The sequence below is a fragment of the Rana temporaria genome, chromosome 1 (genome assembly GCF_905171775.1).
Source record: "Rana temporaria chromosome 1, aRanTem1.1, whole genome shotgun sequence".
Taxonomy (NCBI): domain Eukaryota; kingdom Metazoa; phylum Chordata; class Amphibia; order Anura; family Ranidae; genus Rana; species Rana temporaria.
In genome coordinates, this window is record NC_053489.1 from 307,742,061 (window position 1) to 307,757,696 (window position 15,636).

The following is a 15,636-nucleotide window of genomic DNA, read 5'->3' on the forward strand; positions in this document are numbered from 1 at the left end:
CTTACGTTGACTACGTAAAAAAATGCGCCTGGGGGCACGTACGTTTCTGAATCGGCGTATCTAGCTCATTTGCATATTCTACACCGAAATCAATGAAAGCGCCACCTAGCGGCCAGCGTAAATATGCACCGTAAGATACAACGGCGTAGGAGACTTACGCCGCTCGTATCTTAGCCTAATTTAAGCGTATCTGGTTTCCAGAATACGCTTAAATTTACGACGGCGTAGATTCAGAGTTACGACAGCGTATCTACTGATAAGCCGCCGTAACTCTCTCTGAATCTAGCTACAGATATATACACACCCCACCTCCATATAATCATTGTAAAGTTTACTTTTCTTTTAAATAATGGGATTTGATTACTTCAAATCCCATAAGAGCACAAAATGCTGAACATCCATTACATTAACAGTTCCTCTTCCTAGTCAACATACATCTGTAAAAATACATTTTGTACAAAAACTGTTATAGAAAAATGCATGTAGGCAGAAGTAAGGACATCCACTATATATATATATATATATATATATATATATATATATATATATATATATATATATATATATATATATATATATATATATATAAAAATATGTGACGTACTGAATGATAATGGATGTACTGTGATGGTCTTATTAGTTATAAAACCTTTTTAGGCACATACTTTTAACCTGGACTCCAAAAAGATAAATACAGAGATTAAAAATATAGTTAGCTATTTTATCTGCCAAATAATTTGTATTTCTGTCCATCTAGTTCTAAGATTTACACATCCTGCCATACAGTACAGCTGCAGACCCATAAGCTCACCTCTCTGTTCTTCTATATAGGGAATGCAAGAGGCTAATAAGAGGCAAAAGACAGACAAAATTCAAGTACTCACGCATTTAAAATCAAAACTAGAATTTAATCTGTTTGATGTCTCTCTGGCATTCAGTTTTACAAGAGGAAGAGTTCAGACAACAAATTGATCTTGTGCTTTTTATTCTATTCCCGGTCAGTGAGCATGGACAACTCATCTTGCCTCATGCACCTGGGGTTCAAGTGGCACCATAGAACAGTAGCTTACATCAGAGAATCTCCCTAGTCTGTTGTTATTCAAACATTGCTAATAGGTTATACACTATGGGCCAGATCCACAAAGCGCGGCGGTTCTCTCCGTCCGGCGTAGTGTATCTCAGATACACTACGCCGCCGTAACTTACTTTTTTCTTTGTATCCTCAAAGATTTCCCGCCGTAAGTTACGGCGGCGTAGTGTAACTTAGGCGGCGTAAGGGCGCGCAATTCAAATGTATGTGATGGGGGTGTGTTTTATGATAATACGTCGTGACCCAACGTAAATTACATCTTTTTTAACGGCGCATGCACCGTCCTTGGGGGTATCCCAGTGCGCATGCTCGAAATTAAACTGGAACAAGCCAATGCTTACGACGGTGACGTCATTCTACGCAAAGCCCTATTCGTGAACGACTTACGCAAACGACGTAACATTTTCAAAATTCGACGCGGGAACGACGGCCATACTTAACATAGGATACGCCTCATATAGCAGTGGTAACTATACGCCGAAAAAAAAAAAAGCAAACGATTAAAAAAATGTGCCGGCCGGACGTACGTTCGTGGATCGCCGTATCTAGCTAATTTGTATACTCGACGCGGAATTGGACGGAAACGCCACCTAGCGGCCAGCGTAAATATGCACCTATGATCCGACGGCGTACTAAGACGTACGCCTGTCGGATCGAGCCCAGATTCCGTCGTATCTTGTTTTGTGGATACAAAACAGAGATACGACGGGGGAACTTTGAAATTATGCGGCGTATCCATAGATACGCCGGCGTAATTCATTTGAGGATCTGGCCCTAAATTGTCAAAAGTATTGGGAAGCCTGCCTTTAGATGCACATGAATTTTAATGGCATCCCAGTCATAGTCCGTAGGGTTCAATATTGAGTTGGCCCACCCTTTGCAGCTATAACATCTTCAACTCTTCTGGGAAGGCTTTCTACAAGGTTTAGGAGTGTGTCTATGGGAATGTCTCACCATTCTTCCAGAAGAGCATTTGTGAGGTCAGACACTGATGTTGGACAAGAAGGCCTGCTCACAGTCTCCGCTCTAAAGCATCCCATTGCGTTGAGGTCAGGACTCTGTGCAGGCCAGTAAAGTTCCTCCATCCCAAATTCGCTAATCCATGCCTTTTTGTGTGAAAAGCGTCTACCTGTTTGTCCCCTGCTCCATCTGTCAACCACTTGTCATGTGAAGCTTCACTAAAAAGGATTATTGAAAGTGCAGCCTTCCAGAATCATTTCCTTATATAGAATTTCTGTCATGTTTTACTGCAGTCAGGGGCTCTGTTGAAGAGACTCCTTCACTTTCTCCCCTTGAGAGTAGTAAAACCTGTACTCCATGAAAACCAAAATGAAAAAAAAAAAAACGCTTGGGATAAAGAAAAAAATGTGGGTATATGTGCTGGGCTACAGCAATATGGAGAAGGAAACATTGCCTTTCATTCTTCTCTCTTTCTACTGAGATAATGATGTTAGGCTGCACCATTCTCTTCAAACCAGGAGGGGAGAGCTAAAGCCAAGCAACCCCATAGACTTCTATGCAGAGCGTGGAAACACTTGAGGGGATAAAATTTGAAGTAGCAGCCATATAATGGGATGAAGTCGCCTTAAAATACAAATCCCAATAAGGCACTGTGCAGTGGGAGGAATGTATCTCTTCCTCTTGGCACCGGGAGAGTTAGAGTGACAGCACCTCTGTCTGAATATTCATCTGGGTGTGAAGACAACTGGGGCAGCACAGCACCACCCAAACCACAGCACCTACACTGCTGCAGCAGGGAGCACCACTGACCACTGAAAGTGTGCAGGGAGAGACTGAGAGGGCCCCCTTTTACAGCAGGAGGTCACTGCAGCATCCTGAGGACTGATTAGATGGCTATTCACCTATTGCTAATACTGCTAGCAGAGACTGAGCCACTGAGAGCAGGACACCAAGTGTACCCAATTTATACTGCACCCATACTGCCCTCTATACCACACTTATTCCAAACCTATACTACACCTATACCAACCCTATACTGCATTATATCAAACGTTTACCACATCTGAACCACATCTACTTTACAGCGGTGCCAAGACAAAACCGTACCTATACTGCATGCAGGTTAACTATGACTGTCCTTAAGTGCACTGTTGCACTCAAAAGCCTGCAATAGCCAGCAGAAGAACATCTCAAAGGGTTGCCCCGCCTCTAATAATTATTCTGCAAGCCCCCTTGCTTCACCTGCCCCTTCCACTACAATGCATACCCAGTTATTCTAGGATTATCATTGCCACCATAAATGTGCTCTGACAGTACAGTTCCAGCACCTTTGAAGATTAAACTTTACTACTGCTGCACTGGAGGTGGCCTTTCTATCAATCATGCTAATCAGCAAATGGCATATTATGTCTAGTCCTTACTGTTAATCACGTTGTATGCTAAATTGTGTTATTACCATAGTCAATACATTTTATGCTTGCCTACTTACCAACCATATTGGGTAACAGTATATTAAGTTTGCTTTTTCCAATCTGGGTTGATGCCTATTTTCTTTGATATATTACTACTATTGAGAACTAAGTATTACTTTCACTGAGGCTCGTGGATACTATATAGATATACTTTATAGTTGCAATGTAATGGAAGAGTCTGCAATGCAATTTGTGCAGCTGTCTGCCATACAGTATATGGATCCAAATTCATCTGGTCCCTGCTGAACTGGCCAAATTTTGATTCATGCAAGGTTGGCTTAACCTCCCTGGCGGTATGATTATTTCAGAAAAAAGGTGCTGAAAGCGGTACCATTATTTGCAAGGAAATTTGGCGTTTTATACTGTAGGCCTGTAAGTCTTAGGAATAACTCACTTAAATCTGACCAAACAAGAGTCTAATAGGCATCCCGGGTATGACATTTTTTTTAAAACAAAATTATAAATTATAATATAATAAATAATTGTAAATAATTATAACAAATAATAATATAATTCTAATAAAAATTATTCAATAATGTAATCAACTCAAAATCACTGAAATTTGCTCAGTTGCAGAATTGTTGCTGTCATTATTTTTTTTTTATGACGAATTTCCTTACAAATCGCTATCGCACAACTCTGCAAGTTATTATAATTTATTATCGCTGTTTTCTAGCTGATATAAAACCATTTTTGACATAAAGGGACACTTTTGGTTGCTATGGACAATCTACAGTTTGCAGGGAGAAAGAACCGTTTTTATTATATAAAAGTACATGTAGGGCACTGGGCAGACCACTACACAGACAAGGGGTGTGTGTATTTTTTACATAAAGTACTGTAATCTATAAGATTACAGTATACTGTATGTATAGTGTTTGTTTACCTTTTTGAATTTGGCGCCGATCTCCGCCCCCGTGCGTCGTAACGTTGCAGGGAACGGAGATCGGCGGCACAGGAGGACACTGTGTGAATCGAGCGAGCACCCGCTCGCTCACACAGCACGGTGGCATCGCTGGATCCAGGAACAAGGTAAGCTAGTGCGCGCTGCAGGCTCTGCATAGCTACCCCGAGCGTGACTTGGGGTTACCGATTTTAGCACAAAAAATCCACCCCGAGTCACGCTCGGGAATACAGCCAGGAGGGTTAAGGCAAACACATGTGAAGTTCCCCCTGGGTAACAACCGTGCCTCATTTGATAGATACAGTAGAGTGTAGGCACAAAGTGACAAGAAGTTTGCTATTTGATGGATTACAAGGTGAAAATAAAGGAGGGCAGATCTGAAAAGTTAAACCAATACAGTCAACACATCTATGGGCTGCAAAACATTACATTTTCAATTTTGGGTTTAGAGACATTTTAAATATATGATTGGAAGATTATTACGCTTATTAAGTTTCTGTGTTGCTATTAAGATATCAATATTATTAATGTTTTACTGCTGATTATGCAGGAATAACAGCATAAATGTAAAAAAAACAAAAAAAAAAGAAATTGAACATGATTAATTTATATAATTTGTTATGAGCGCTAGGTTATTTAAGGATCAAAAAAAGTTAAAAAGTATGGTGATCAACCTAAGAAAACTGGTCATCGTGTATGAATTTTATTTTTCTGCATAACACAAAAAAATTGTTAATAGTCTTTTCAAGAGCAAAAGTCCAAATACATATTCAGTATTCTACAAATTAGAATCGGTTTTACATCTTTCCTTGTGAGAGCACTGCAATGATTAATCAAGCTTATGATGATGAAAAGGTAATTATTTCCAAGTCTTTAGTCTTTAGAGCAGTCTTATAGTTTCCTTTTGTTCTGTGATCATCAGTCAATAAGGCATTGAATGATGCTGTATACATAAATCCCCTTTCTGTCAAAGGTTACTACCTAAATACACTTTGACAATTTATTTACAAAGTTCCCCAATAAGATTTTTAAAAATAGTTTTATTATACTTTAGTTTATGCCATGCCATGACTTCTTATGTAAAAAAATGTGATCCCCATTAAATCCAAGGCAGAGTTTATATAGATCAATTCCACTTGACAGAGATTTTACTGTTAATGAGTCATAAAGACTATGGAAAACAGTAGCCACCTGTGTCATTTAATTGAAACGCTGCATAATAGGACAATGTAGAGGTGCATTGGTGCACAATTTTTATTTGAACTGCATCAAATGAAATGTGTGAAGCAATAATTACACTTCATCCAACAATTAAATTCATTGTGGTCGTTAACCTCCTGAGAATGAATTATCTTGATGCCTTGAAGAATATGGAGAATGGCACATTAGTTATAGATATAAAACCAACTGACCGTAACAATCGCTCACACACTCTCAGCCTCTACCAAGTATTGTTCAGAATGGATTCTGGTACAAAACTGATCACAATGCTAATGAGGTAATGAGAACTTTGAGTATGGAAATTTGTATTAAAAAAATGAAATCATTCAAATCTTTGAAATATCCCAGCAAAATTGTACATGAAATACTGTGTCTTAATTATTAGAAGAGATATACTCATTGCAAAAATTCCACAGGGAATTTTTTTTTCAGTTTATGACTACATTATATTGCTGAACCAGACTGACTCTTTGAGGGTTACTTTTAGTATTATTCAAATAACTATTCATTTTTTTTTTTTTAACTAAGGAATGGTTTGGGGTTTAGGCCAGTCTAAGGTTATTAAAAGGTGGTAATCATTAGTTTCATGTTTCAACTGAGGATTAATTTTAAAGTAAAATTGCAATCAAAATTATTCTCTAGTTTTTGGTAGTGTATAAACGGGTTAGAACCTCTATCTCAGACTTTTGTCACTGTCTGTGTTCCCATTTGGGAGATTCACTCTCTCTGTTGGTCCTGGTGACCGCTGTCAGCAGACAAACAGTAAGGCCGCGTACACACGGTCGGTCCAAACTGATGAAAACGGCCTGAAGTCCAGTTTCCTCGGTCTAAACCGACCGTGTGTACGGCCCATTGGTCTGTTGTCCTTCGGAAAAAAATGATAGAACTTGCTTTAAAATCGAACCGATGGACGGCTGACCATTGGTCAAAACCGATGGTTAGTACACAAAAGCATCGGTTCAAAACCCGCGCATGCTCAGAATCAAGTTGACGCATGCTTGGAAGCATTGAACTTCGTTTTTTTCAGCACGTCATGTGTTTTACGTCACCGCGTTCTGACCCGATCGGGTTTTGAACTGATGTTGTGTACGCACATCAGACCATCGGTCTGCTTCAGTGGTGAACCGATGAAAACGGTCCGTCAGACCATTCTCATCGGATGGATCGACCGTGTGTATGCGGCCTAAGAGAAAATCTAAAATGTTATAGATGTCACTGGAACAAGGGTGGTGGGGGGGGGGTCTTCTAATAGACACACACACCCATTCCAGTGACAACCATCACATGTGGTATTCCCTACACTTTCTAGACATTTTCTGCTATTCCTCTGTGATAAAAAGCTAGAGGAGAGCTCCCTCGTGGGAACACAACTGTAATATATATCTGACCATGGTCCTAAACTTTCCTAACAGAATTCAAACACAGAAAATTATGTATTAAGTGTTGAAGAGTATCTCTCTCTCTCTCTCTCTGCCTATTCAGGAAAAAATTACAGAATCTCTTACTAACCCACCACCAAACCTGGCTCATATGAATATGGTGGAGCATGTGGCCTCCTCCCGGTATGCCAATCTGGGGCCTGAAAGGGCACTTAGCAGACCCTCACTGAGGAGGTGATTGACATCATCAACCTATGTAAGGTCCCACATTATCCAACACAGAGCTTACAGAGGATAAGACTAAAGAGAAAAGGAGAGGCAAAGGACCTCTGTGGAAAGGAAATATAACTGGATCAGTAGGTTGGCCTTTAAGAAGACTTTCCCTTTGCCCTAATTGGCTAAAGTGAAACAGTATCTTTAAAGCAGAGCACTAGCTCATGTTGCCTCTGGTGCTTGGTGGGAAACTTTGCCATTTTTACCTTTCTCTCCTAACCTTCCCTACGATTTGTGATGCTCTGCCTTCCACAAGACCCTCTGTTATACAGGGAGTGTCAGTCACTGCCACTGTGTCCAATGTGGTGCATACAACTTCCAAACAGCCAATTTCATCTGGATAATAAAGGTTATCTGCAGAGCTTGCCCTTTCCATGCACACTCAGAATCACGGAACTCTAAAGTTCCTCTGCAGCAATTGTTATGTTGCTAAAGTCCCGTACACACGGTCAGACCTTTGATCGACCAAAATCACATCGGAATTCCAACATGTTCTCTATCTAAACTCCGACGGAATTCATCATGATTTTCAATGGAAATAATCCGATGGGGCATACACACGGTTGGAATTTCCGATGGAAAAAGTCTGTCTGACTTTTTCCATTGTATATTACAATCGTGTGTACGGGGCAGTGTGTAACAACATATTATATGTGGATGAGAAAGGGTAATGTGCAGAGAGTCCCCCCTTTCTTAGTGCTGGACTCCTCTGCATCTGACAGTGTATGTTGTTGATTGCTCTCTATGTGAATGTTGTTTCTCTGTGAGTATGATTAGTTGCATAATCCATTATACATGAACAGTAAGGAGTATGCTAATGTCTTATGCTGTGCTGTGAGATCGGGTTGCAAACACATGTAACATGCAGAATTTGATTTACTGCCTTGTACAGTTCACATTTACCTAAAGATCTGTATATTATCTTAGATAAGTATGTCTGCAAAATGTCAATCATTGTTGCTTTAGATGCTACTGCAGTGATGTGCTGGCTCTGCCTGCTGCCATCCACCAACCAAGGCACAGAAGGATGAAAAAGAAGCTGTATGGACATGCAATTTTCATTTTCCTCTATATTTAAGGGAGAAAACCTTTAATAAATTTAAATAAAAAATAATGTTAAAAAGTTGCACAGCAGATGGGGTAGAGGAGGGTTAAAGTGTTAACTCAATGTTAGGTTATAGGTTATGCTCAGAGGTATATTTAGAGATTATACTGCCTTAGAAGCACCTGCATGATGGCACCACCTCTGCACTGTGTGTTATGTGAGTTGTATGCTGACATCCTGCAGTTTCCATTATACCCAGAAACCTATTTTCAATTGTACAGACCAACCACAAAACAAGAGAAACTAAAGAGGATTATGGTTATGTTATCTGAACAATAGAGGGCCTCTTGACTCTGATACACCATTTTTGCTATATTTATAAAAAAATGTCCAAAGATGGCTAGAAGAGGGAAACATAAACAGGCTTCTTACTAGCACTCCCTGCACTCCTTTTGTATATGGAATATTGGGGCTTGGATTGGTCTGTGCTCTAGTTTCCTGTAGGATACTTTCTATGTAAAGGCTTACTGTTGGGCATTTAAAACATATTGACCCCCCATCCCCACTCTTCACCCCCTCTGATGAATAATCTATTGCTCCTTTTTTCTAGGGGAAGATACTGTATAACAGGCAATTACGTTGGCTAGAAACCAACATGAAGAGCATGGATTAAGTTGAGCGCCACCGTGTGTTAACCTATCCCCTGGAAAAAAACAACCCTTAGATCTTTTATTGGCAGAAGGAGGTACATGTGAATGAATGAATGAATGACTTGTATAGCGCAACTATACTATTAATAATAATTGTATAACTGCTCAGAGTTAGGCTTAAACTTAAATGAAAATAATTGCTGTAAATAGAATAGCGCAACAAGGTCATATAAACAAGCACTTTAGCTTTTTTTATGCATTGTAGTCCTTCTTTCTTTAGTTTTATACTTTAGCTGGTGTTTGATGGACTTTGCTGATAAGATTATCTAACAGTGGCCTACTCTTTCTGAGCATTGTTGTGACTGTTAATCTACTTGTTCAAATAACTACTGTAGCTCTGTGTCATCTGTCACAAGAGTATACTGTCAGTTTGATTAGTAATTGATCATCTTGTTACTATAGTAACAACAATGATTTATCACAAACTAGTGCACATGCTCAGCTGATATTAGGGCATACACTAACATAAATCGACTACAGAAGAACCTTTCTGTCTTGAAAATGTGCATTGAAAGATCCAAATTATCAAGCAGGTTGGCACTTTCCTCACTTTAACTACCTAACTGTGCCAAATTGTTATTATCCAGACAGCTAATATGTGACTCCTCAGTAAAATCAGATGAGACATCATCTATGGTTGGTGAGCCATCCGTTAACATTGGGAAAATGTTATAGGCGGCATTTATAGCTGCTTTTTAAGTTCCACTTACAGCATCTAACACGTCTTTCCCATGAGTTTTCTTTACTAAAAAAAAAAAAAATTTTACTTATTCTTCATGCAGATTTTTTCCTAGAAGCTTAGCGAACAATCACTGCTGCTTGCATGATTACCCATCGTTTTCTCATCAAGGCACATTGAGTAAAAAGAGCATTTAGAAATCAGCACTAAACTGCTCTGTGTCATCTTCACATGTGAACATGATACTGTATAATGGTTTAAGAGGAAAATCTCAATTGCATTTGTGTATGTTTGCAGAGAAGGTTTCAGAATGTATGTAGCATACCCAGGTGAATAAGGATGTGTAAGGAGAAGTAACCCACAGCAACCAATCAAATTGCCATTTTTATTCAAAAAGTCACTTGTCACAGCATTTTGCACTTTACAGTGATCCATCGACTCCTTTAATGAATACATATATTTGAAAATCACAATAAAAAAAATACATTGTAAGAGAATACACAGATTTCTAATTTGATAGCTGCTGTCTTTTTATTTAAAGTTAAAATCCTAGAGATATAACAAACACACCACATTAAGCAGGTGTGTGTTTATTTAAAGGTCATTACACTGTGTTACTATTGCTATTGTGCATGACAGCTTACCCCAATGGTTTTTAAAGATGGTGGCAGGTGCAGGCAACCTTTAACAACCAGTGGCATCCCATGACTTGTCAAGCATTTGGGTGTGGTTATTTACATATATGTATATAGTATATGTGGGGGTGGGGGCGCTTAATAAATGGGACTCAATATAGATAATTGCTAAATAATAAATATACTAAGTTATGTGTATACATTTCAAAAACACCAGTCCCAAGACAACATCACCATATAACGAAGTGATAATATGCAAAAAATGTTGGATATACATAAACATATGTGACCAATAAAATAATTAAATTTCAATCCTTATAATTAGGTGTCCCGCAGGGTATGAAACACTGAACGATAGTGTAAAATAACCTAAAAAATATATAACTAGGAATGCTAATGAGCATGCAGTGATCCATCAAAGAAAAAGTCCATAAATATTCCAGTGCAAACAGAATCAGATGAACAATGTGCCGTTCCACCTTCACCAACAATAGATATGAACACCTGAAGTGATCTATATGGATGGCTCCTTACCAGATAGAGTTGACCCTTAATTGATATAAAGAAAGCAGTCAAATCCGTTTTAACAGGTAGACCTGTATAGTTGGATGGATCCTTGCACCTGTATCCCTTATATCCCGTACAGACGGTCGTTTTTCGGCATGAAAAAAACGTAATTTTTTAAAATGTCATTTAAAATGATCGTGTGTGGGCTTCACATCGTTTTCGGTTTCTGAAAAACGACAAAAAAAATTCAAACATGCTGCATTTTTTAATGTCGTTTTTCGTGATGTAAAAAATGATCGTGTGTGGGCAAAAACAACGTTTTAAACCCGCGCATGCCCAGAACCAAGTTATGAGACAGAAGCTCTCGTTCAGGTAAAACTACCATTCATAATGGAGTAAGCACATTCATCACGCTGTAACAGACAAAAAGGTGCGAATTGTCTTTTGCTAACAAGGAATCAGCTAAAAGCAGGCCAAAGGCGAATAGAACTTCCCCTTTAGAGTTCTGTCGTACGTGTTGTACGTCACCGCGCTTTGTTCATAATTTTTCCAAAACGATGGTGTGTGAGCAACGTCGTTTTTAATGATGAAGTTGGAAAAACATCGTTTTTTTTCATGATGAAAAAATTTCATTTTTTTTCATGCCGAAAAACGACCGCGTGTACGCGGCATTATTGTTAGATATTTCCCAGTCGGATATGTAAAAACGAAAATGATGCCAACATAGTGTAAAACTGTTTAATGAATAAATATGGGTAACATCAAAGAGCCAAGTGGCAGCTTACCTTAAAAGTGCCCCGAACCCGGCACTGAGGTTTAATCGCGTGTCCGTGTAAAGGATTGAGGTCCCGGCTTGTTTGTCTGTTGTGGCGTGCGTGCGTTCCACTTGGCTAGCGCCTCAGACCAACGGGACAGGAAGTTGCGATGGATGCGTGCATGGCCAGGTACTGCCTCGACGTACGTTTCGTAATCGTCGTCCTCAGGAAGCGTACAATAATAAGCTATACACTCCATAGAGTTGGGCTTTATGGCAGAGTGGCAAGGAGAAAGCCATTACTATCAGCAAAAAACTAAATGGCATGTTTTGGGTTTGTGAAAAGGCACGGGGGAGACTCCCAAAATGTATGGAGGAAGGTGCTCTGGTCTGATGAGACTAAAAATGAACTTTTTGGCCATCAAAGAAAACGCTATGTCTAGCGCAAACCCTTCACATCACATTACCCAAAGAACACTATTCCCACAGTGAAACATGGTGGTGGCAGTATCATGCTGTGGGGATGTTTTTCAGCAGTCGGGACTGGGAAAATTGTCAGAGTTGAGCGAAATATGGATGGTGCTAAATACAGGATATTTCTTGAGAAAAACCTGTACCACTCTGTGTGTGATTTGAGGCTAGGACGGAGGTTCACCAGGACAATGACCCCAAACACACTGCTAAAGCAACACTTGAGTGGTTTGAGGGGAAACATGTAAATGTGTTGGAATTGCCTAGCCAAAGCCCAGACCTCAATCCAATAGAAAATCTATGGTCAGACTTTAAGATTGCTGTTAACAAGCGCAAACAATCCAACTTGAAAGAGCTAATATAGATCTGATCAGATCAGATATTGATCCTTTCAGACACTATACTACTAAGGGAGGTGTATGGTGCGTGCGTGGGTGTTAGGGCTACTGTAACTAATCTGACGCTGCCTGGGGAGACGCCGACCCTATCTGACACTAAAACCTAACTGATATCACCTGCCGGGTGATCAGGGGGTTAAACCTTTATTTAGGTAATATACTGCGGGTGCCCTGATGCTATAAAAAAATAATATAACTAACTAGCATCACCCGTGACACTAATACGTTGATCACTGGTGAGGGGGGTGATTAAGGGGTTAAACCTTTATAACTGGTTAAAGTGCTGAGCTAAATGTGTACCAATGAATAATCACAACTGATAACATGACTAATTGATAAATCACATCATATTATATACATATTCCTCCATTGGACTACAGGAGAGTCAGGATGCCCACTAACACACAGCTCCTTTCGCTATCTGCAACGTAAAGAGCGTCCTGACTCTCCTGTAGTCCAATGGAAAGGGGCGAGCATGACACTCCACACCAGGGAGAAAGCCTTGCATTACTGTGTGGAGTTACAGACAGAAGAACAGGAAGTGAGGATTTCTCAGAAGAAATAAGGACATTTAAAAGCAAAATCGAAGGATGAGGTAAGTGAAGGAGGACTGCACTAAGGTAAATTAAGCTATTTAGGGAAACAATTGTACCTTTACAACCCCTTTAAGTAGATGTCCACCAGGGAAGATGAATGCCACTGATGTTTTAATGGGCTTGAACACTCAGAATGGATGTACATGTAAAAATACACCAATCAGTTGCACATTGTGTAAAACCATTTCCAACAAATTAATTTTAAAGTGCAAACAACTTACATGAACAGAAGAAATACAGTGTTTGTTATAATGTTGCAATAACCTCAGCAAGTGGCTGGATGCTGACGTGTTTCGTCATAATTGGCCTTACTTACATTCTCTTCCATACTGTGCTAGGTATTTTCCATATCCCTGGACATGTGGTGGGGAAGGGAAGGTGAATAGGCACTGCTAGGCATTGGGGAATTGAAGTAAATCTGTTTATTTGTCCTGCATGAATCTATATGTGTATGTTTTTTAACTACTGTACATGTGAGATCTGCAGTGCTCACTGCAAGCCTGCAAGACAGGGTTTGTGTGGCTGAAAACAATAAATGTCTGTAGTCTCTGATTAACTCGATTTCAGATCATATGAGAAGGGTTGGAGCAACTTGTTTTATCCCTGACAAGAAAGGGGTAAATTTTTTAACTCAAAATAATAATCTGGTAATGCTGGCAGATGATGTATGAAGTTTAGATCTGCTTTAAATAATGCCAATGTGCAAAAAATACTCTGGTGTAATAGAAATGTTTATTAAATGATTCTCTGAGTCATATTTTTTATCTTGACAGCGTGATATATATTTGTAACATGACAGAAGTTTGCCATGCTTTGCAATGCATTGTGATATTTGAAAACTTGCAATTACCAGATGGTCTGCTTTTTTAATGCGTACGTTAAATTCCTTAAAAAAATAAAAAAATACAAGTGATATTTCAATGTGAAATATGTTCTCTTCTTCGTAAAAAACCTGTTTACTGTATAGCTCTTACTTTTCATTAATTATAAAGTGTTATTCTAATGACACAGATGGGTGACCACCAGCTACATCAGCACCAGAGGTTATCAATGATATGCCACCAGATATAAGGTGAAAATACTTTATTTTTTTCTGCAAAAGGGTCTTGTAAGGGTTCAGAATACTCTAACCACATCAGAACATAAGGTCACACTGCAATTACATCATTTTATTTTTAACTTTATCGTTCAGACGTTCAACAGTTCCCTTATAAAGCAGATATCTGCCAGTTATTTTGGCTATAACTTAATTTAAACTGTCCATTTAGTCAATGTGGATTTAAACAACTCGAACAAATCTAAAACATTTGGAGCAATAAATATGCATTACTGGCCCATTTCCTTCACTTCAGTGTTTTCGCCTATTATCTACTTTAGTGGGCTATTATCAAGGGTAATGGGGGTGCAAGGATAAATTCCAAACTGCATAGAATGTTGCTTGTGGTCATTGGTACATGTTGCCCATTAGATCTCTCCTAATATGGCCCTTTCTGTCATTAACATGGTGGAGGGTCTACATATTGCAACCCCTTAACTGTAGTGGTAGAATGACTATTTTGTGTCATGTTAGTAACTAGAAAACTTTATAAAGTTATGATTTGAATACTAAATGCAACCAATATAAAATTTGATCCATTTTCCTTGCACTTCCGGATCGGATACTGTTATCCGATAGGTATATCTGTGCCAACCATTTCATTTTCATCAGCAATATATCACACAGAACTGTCAGGTAGTGTGTGTCAGCGCTCACTGACAGCTATAAGGTGGATCATAAGGGATAAATAACAGGGAGGGGGGGAAACAGCAAGTTATACCCAACATTAATTAATAAGAATTAGTCTATACAGTCCATAGTAGTAAGGGATATCAAGGAAAAGTCCACAGGATGCATGGATCCACAGGTGGATGGGGATTGCACACACAGTCACCGGCAGTTCCTCAGCAGAAAATGTAAGTTCCCTCAAAAACAAAAAAAAGCAGAAAGAGGGTGACTGGGTCAGTGCAGGGTTGGACTGGCCACTGGGACTACAGGGAGTTTCCGGTGGGCCGATGGCTCAGTGGGCTGGCTTAGTGACAGCAGACCGCTGCCCCCCTCCGCTTCTCTGTCTCTCCCTTCCTGCAGTGCTCACCTTCTCTCCCTCACCGCAGCGCTCACCTGGGGGGGGGACAAAGAAGCAGGGGAAGGACCAGAGGAGCAGGGGGGACGACAGAGGAGCATGGGGGAGGGGACAGACAGCAGACTCAACAGCTATGGCCTGAGAGTTTCTGCCTAAACTTGTTCCATAAGGGAGGGGGGCACCAAACTGATTCTTTGCCCCGGTTGAAATAATGTCTAGCTTCCCCACTGGTACTGCCTATAAGGGTACCAGTACCAGTCATTCTAAAGTAGAATGGCTAGTGAAGGGGGAGAGGTGGCATGGGTGGCCGGGGGGGGGAGTGCAGGAGTTGTCCGGCTGCCATGAGAGAGACCTGTCAAAGTGGGCCAGTCTGGATTAAGTCCAGGGCCAAATTTTCATCCCAGTCCAGCCCTGGGTCAGTG

The 15,636-nt window shown here is 39.8% G+C and overlaps 1 protein-coding gene across 2 annotated transcripts in view; it reads left to right on the forward strand.

The window, feature by feature from the left end:
• LINGO2 (leucine rich repeat and Ig domain containing 2) overlaps positions 1-15,636 on the forward strand; it is a 2,187,995-nt gene that overhangs the window by 1,532,297 nt on the left and 640,062 nt on the right. Inside the window, exon 1 of one of the 2 annotated variants that reach the window (XM_040358559.1) lies at positions 8,958-9,089. The exons of the other annotated variant lie outside the window; for it this stretch is intronic. The gene's annotated coding sequence lies outside the window, so the exon portion shown is untranslated. Of the gene's footprint in view, positions 1-8,957; positions 9,090-15,636 lie in introns of those variants that run through there. 2 annotated transcript variants of the gene reach the window in all.